Source organism: Nomascus leucogenys, chromosome 11 (assembly GCF_006542625.1).
Source record: "Nomascus leucogenys isolate Asia chromosome 11, Asia_NLE_v1, whole genome shotgun sequence".
NCBI lineage: Eukaryota > Metazoa > Chordata > Mammalia > Primates > Hylobatidae > Nomascus > Nomascus leucogenys.
The window spans coordinates 63,058,265-63,064,701 of record NC_044391.1 but is presented as its reverse complement, the minus strand read 5'-3'; positions in this window follow the sequence as shown (position 1 = coordinate 63,064,701).

Genomic DNA, 6,437 nt, shown 5'->3' with positions numbered 1-6,437 from the left:
AACGACATGGCAGAGAAAGAGAAGAGGAACCTCTGAATGCCAAGAGGAGTTCTGCTGGGGGTGGTCAGACAGGAGTTCAGCAGCTGGATGGCCAAACTCCCAGGGAAGATCATCTTCCCACTCCATCCCCACTTCCGGCTCCCCATCCATCCCACTAAGAGCCACCTCCACTGCTCAATAAAACTCCTGCATTCATCGCTCAAGTTCGTGTATGACCTGATTCTTCTGGGATGCTGGACAAGAGCCTGGCATATAGAGAGCTGTCACACTGGCCCTGTGCCCTTGCAGAAAGGCAGAGGGTCCACTGAGCTGGTTAACACTGAAGTTGTCCACGGACGGCAAAGCTAAAAAGACACACTGTAACACATACCCACTTGGGCTCCTGCACCTGTCGGTCTGTGTGCTCCCCTTCCTATAAGGGGTTTAGCCGTGGCAGTGACTGAACAGGTAAGCCACACCCTGTTGCATGTCCTGTGAGGGGGGTCAGGGAATTCTCCAGTTTAAACTGGGGGCTTGTCCAAGATACAGTTGAAGAATGGTGAGTTAAAATGTGATACTAGGCTGGGTGTAGTGGCTCACGCCTGTAATCCCAGCACTTTGGGAGGCCAAGGTGGGGGCATCACGAGGTCAGGAGATCGAGACCATCCTGGCTAACATGGTGAAATCTCGTCTCTACTAAAAATACAAAAAAATTAGCCGGGTGAGGTGGCGGGCACCTGTAGTCCCAGCTACTGCGGAGGCTGAGGCAGGAGAATGGCGTGAACCTGGAAGGCGGAGCTTGCAGTGAGCTGAGATCATGCCACTGCACTCCAGCCTGGGTGACAGAGCAAGACTCTGTCTCAAAAAAAAAAAAAAGTTGAACTGTCAGATCTGCCTCTTTTCCAAGACCCTGCCACTGCACCCGGCCAGCCTCTTAAGCATACCAAGTTATCCATGATAGACAAGGGATTTGATGAAAATCCCACTGCCTTCTTGGAAAGGCTAAGAGAGGCCTTTGTAAAGCACACCTCTCTATCTCCTGACTCAGTCGAGGGACAACTTATCCTAAAGGGTAAATTTATTACTCAGGCAACCCCTGATATCAGGAGGAAGTTGCAGAAACAGGCCCTGGGACCAGATAGTACTTTAGAGAACCTCCTGAAAGTAGCCACCTCGGTTTTTTATAATAGAGATAGGGAGGCCCAGGAGAGAGAGAGGAAATACAGGAAAGAGACAGAGGCTTTAATGGCCACCAGACAAGCCCACTAAGTCCAGAATTCCCAGGGTACACCTGTTAACTGCTACAAGTGTGGCAAGCCATGGCATTTAAAGAAGGATTGCCCAAGCAGCATGAGGAAGCCACCTCAACCCTGACAGTATTTTCAAGAAGTTGTCAGAAGCATAGCTGTTTCCTATTAATACCGCCTTGATTTCTGGAAGCTCAAAAAAGTTCTCAATTAATATTAGACTATTAGGAAAGACCATAGAATGGTTGTATGGGTACTTGAGGTATAGTTTCTACTGAATAAGTATCACTTTTGCACTATCATAAAGTCAAAAAATTAAGTTGAACCATTGGAAATTGGGGACCATCTGTACTTAAATAATCTAGAGCAGCCTTGTCAGCTTGGTTCACAACCTCATCTTTGTCTCATTCCCCAAGGAAAAAAATGGAAAAATACTATGCTAAATGCTGTTCATAGTGCCAAATAATTCAAATTACAAAGGCAGAAGTGTGGTCAGGATATATAGAAGTTGCATGATCACTGTTCTGTATTCAGGTTGTAGTTATGGGGAAAAGTCTGTATACTAAGTTCCCACATGGAGAAAACTTACACAGTTAGAAGCAGAGTATTATTAACTTTATAGGCAGAATCTGGGGTTTGAGATTCAAGCCAACTGCAAAGAAACTGATCATATCCAGAGGGGAAACATCTCTGGATCCAAAATAGAGGGATGAGGTCACACAGTAATATAAGCCTGGACTAACACACCTATCCACTGCTCTCTTAGTAGTTTAACAGGTTGAACAGATTAATCCTAGTGAGTGTAAATTACTCCTTAGAACAGAACATGTTTCAGGAGATGTCATCTGATGTATTTGTTTGTTTGAGACAGGGTCTGTCTCTGTCACCCTGGCTGGAGTGCAGTGGCATGATCACGGCTTGCTGCAGCCTTGAACACCTGGGCTCAGGTCATCTTCCCACCTCATCCCCCTGAGTAGCTGAGATTACAGATGCATGCTGCTGTGCCCAGCTTTTTAAAAAAATTTTTATAAAGACAGGGTCTCGCTTCATTGCCCAGGCTGGTCTCAAACTCCTGGCCTCAAGCAATGCTCCCACCTTGGTTCCCCAAAATGTTGGGTTTACAGGCATGAGCCACTGCACCCAGCCTTATTTTATTTTATATTATTTTATTTGTATTTTATTTTATTTGTATTTATTTATGTATTTATTATTTATTTAGTTTTGAGATGGAGTCTCACCTGTCACCCAGGCTGGAGTGCAGTGGCATGATCTCTGCTCACTGCAGCCTTCACCTCCGGGGTTCAAGGGATTCTCGTGCCCCAGCCTCCCAAGTGGTTAGGATTACAGGCATGAGCCATCATGCCGGGCTAATTTTTGTATTTTTTGTAGAGATAGGGTCTTGCTATGTTGGCCAGGCTAGTCTTGAACTCCTGACCTCAGGTGATTTGCCCACCTCGGCCTCCCAAAGTGCTGGGATTACAAGCTTGAGCCACTGCACCCAGCCTATTTATTTATTTTTTTAGACAGCATTTCACTCTTGTTGCCCAGGCTGGAGGGCAACGGCGAGATCTCGGCTCACTGCAACCTCTGCCTCCTGGATTCAAGCGATTCTCATGCCTCAGGCTTCAGAGAGTAGCTGGGATTATAGGCACCTGCCACCACTCCCAGCTAATTTTTTGTATTTTTAGTTTCACCATGTTGGCCAGGCTGGTCTTGAACTCCTGACCTCAGGTGATCTGCCCGCCTCGGCCTCCCAAAGTGCTGGGATTACAGGCATGAGCCACTGTGCCCAGCTATATATTTTAAAAAGAAGTAATGAGGATCCTTTAAAAATGTTTTATCTCTTATTCTTTTTATCTCTAATCATACTGAAAATAAGAATTCAGAGGTTTCTTCTAAATTAGGGCTATGTGTGAAAACTACTTACCAGATGAATACAAGATGACTCAGAAATACACACGCACACACACACACACACACACACACACACACACACACACACACAGCACAAAGAGAGAGAGAGACATATACACAGAATTTCCATATGACTCAGGGCCTCTTGCAGACAGACCCCAGCAGAAAAGCAACTGGCAAAGAAATGTGGTTTGCAGAATCCCAGAACCAACATCATAAAACAGGTCTCAAGGTGAAAGACAATAGCTTAATGACCAGCATATTTTAATCCCTATACTTTTTGCTATGCACTGAATGTTTGTGTCCCCCACCCCAAAATTCATATGTTGAAGCCCCCATCCAGTGTGATGGTATTTGGAGGTGGGGCCTTTGGGAGGTGATCAGGGTTAGATGAGGTTATGAGGGTAAAGCCCCCATGATAAGGTTTGTACCTTTGGAAGATGAAGGAACCTGCGCTTGCTCTCTCTCTCCCCACCATGTGCTGATATAGCAAGAAGGCAGCTGTCTGTGAACCAGTGGGAGGGCCTTGACCACGTTGGCACCCTCATCTCAGACTTCCAGCCACCAGAACTGTGAGAAATAAATGTTTGTTGTTTAAGCCACCCAGTCTATGTTTTTTGTTTTGTTTTGTTTTGTTTTTGTTTGTGCAGTGGCACGATCTTAGACTACAGCCTGGGCACCAAGAGCGAAACTTGGTCTCAAAAAAAAAAATTTCTTCACCTACTTTCTGAAAGGTTTTTAGTTTCTCATAATAGTCTTGCCATTTTCATTTCTCATTATGTTCTTGTTGAGGTTTGGTGTCAAGGTCATTATATTGGTCTTAAATCCTCTGATACATATTTTTTTTAATAGGTATGATTTCTTTCTTAAATGTTGCATGAAAGTATACAGGAAAGCCATCTTGACTTGAAGCTTTTTTTTGTGGCAATTAATTATGGGCTCAATTTGTTTAACAGTTATAAGATTATTTTGATTATCTAGTCTGTCTTTCTTTCCTTCCTTCCTGCTACAAGTGTGGCAAGCCTTCCTTCCTTCCTTCCTCCCTCCCTTTCCTTCCTTCCTTCCTTCCTTCCTTCCTTCCTTCCTTCCTTCCTTCCTTCGTTCCTTCCTTCCTTCCTTTTTTTTTTTTGACAGAGTCTTGCTACAGTGCAGTGGCACGAACATGGCTCATGGCAGATTGGACCTCCCGAATTCAAGTGATCCTCTCACCACAGCCACCCTGGTAGCTGGGACTATAGGCACATGCCACAACACCCAGCTAATTTTTGTCTTTTTTGTAGAGATGGGATCTCATCATGTTGCCCAAGCTGGTCTTGAATTCCTGGGCTTAAGTAATTGGCCTGCCTCAGCCTCCCAAAATGTTGGGATTACAGGTGTGACCAACCATGCCTGGCCTGATTATCTAGTTTTCTTGTACCATATTAGATAAGTTGTATTTTTCTAGGAATTTGATCATTTTTTCTAACATTCCAAAATTGTTAGTATAAAATTGTTCATAATTGCCTCTTAGTGACTTTTTTAAAAGCTTAGAACAAAAGGTTATTTGTGTCTTCTCTTCATTTTTATTTATCAGTTTCACCAGAGGTTTATCAATTTAATTTTAGCTGTGTCAATCTTTTCAACTCTATGGGTTTTTTTATTTTGTTAATTTCTACTCTTATCTGCATTTTTTCCTACTCTGACCTTTTGGGGTTTATTTTGTCATACTTTTCCCTAACTTCCTGAAATGAATGAGTAGATTCGTTTCCTGTTTCCTAATATACACATTTAGCTTATAAATTAACTTCTAAGTACTCTTTAGCTGCATCACACAACCTTTTAATAAGCTGTATTTTTATCATAATTCAGTTCAAAATATTATCTAATTTCCACTGTGATTTCTTCTTTGATCTACGAGTTATTTGGTAATGTACTTCTAAATTTCCAAACATATGAGTATTTTCTATTATCTTGTAAATAAATTGCTAGATTAGGTTAATTTTGGTCAGAAAATGTACTATATATCATTTCAATCCTTTGAAATGTGTTAGGCTCTACTGCACAACAAATAGTCCACTTTTATAAATGATCCTTTCATCTTTGAAAAAAATATGAAGGCAGGGTGTGGTGGCTCACGCCTGTAATCCCAGCACTTTGGGAGATGGAGGTGGGTGGATCATTTGAGGTCAGGAGTTCAAGACCAGCCGGGCCAACATGGTGAAACCCCATCTCTACTAAAGATACAAAAATTAGCTGGGCGTGGTGGCTGGCACCTGTAATCCCAGCTACTCCGGAGGCTGAGGCAGGAGAATCACTTGAACCTGGGAGACAGAGGCTGCAGTGAGCCCAGATCCTGCCACTGCACTCCAGCCTGGGCAACAGAGTGAGACTCCATTTCAAAAAAAAAAAAAAGAAAAAGAAAAAGAAAAAGAAAAAATGTGAATTCTGCAAGCAATTAAAGCAAGTAATAAAAGCAAGTTTGTTAATTATATTTTTTGAATCTAGGAACTGATTTTCTTTTCTGTTTATCAATTACTGAGAGAGGAGTATTAAGATCTTCCATTCTGATTAAGGATGTATCTATTTATTCTTACGGTTCTGTCCATATTTGCTTTATATTTTGTTAAGGCCATGTTACTAGTCACCATAGAAATTCAGAATTTTTTATACCTTCCTGTAAATTGAACTTTTTTATCATTATAAAGTGCTCCTCTTTATAATGGCAGTTACTTTTGCTTAACACCTAGAACAGCTTCTTTCGGTCAGCCATTTTGTACTATATATTTTTCCATATTTTTACTTTCAATCCTTCTGTATTATGATGTTTCAGCTATGCCTCTTGTATGCAAAATACATTAGGGTATTTTTTTTTAATTGAGTCTGAAAAATTCTGTCTTTTATTAGAACATGTTAGTCTATGTATCAGTCTAGGTCCAATCAAGAGTCAGAGACCACGATGGTAATTTGAAGAGGAAATATAATATAAAGAAGTACTACATAAAATGAGCGACAGAGCCGACCCTGTCCCAAAATAATAATACTATTAAATGTTATTTAATGGTACTAAATAGAATTGGGGTAAAAGGGATTGATTAGTAAGAAGCAAAGATAATTCTAATAAATATAGCACGTTAAAGGAATAGCCACAGCCGGGTTCCGTGGCTCACTCCTGTAATCCCAGCACTTTGGGAGGCTGAGGCAGGCGGATCACTTGAGTTCAGGAGTTCAAGACCAGCCTAGCCAACACGTGCCATTACACTCCAGCCTGGGCAACGGAGTGAGACTGACTCAAAAAAAAAAAAAGGAACAGCCACTACT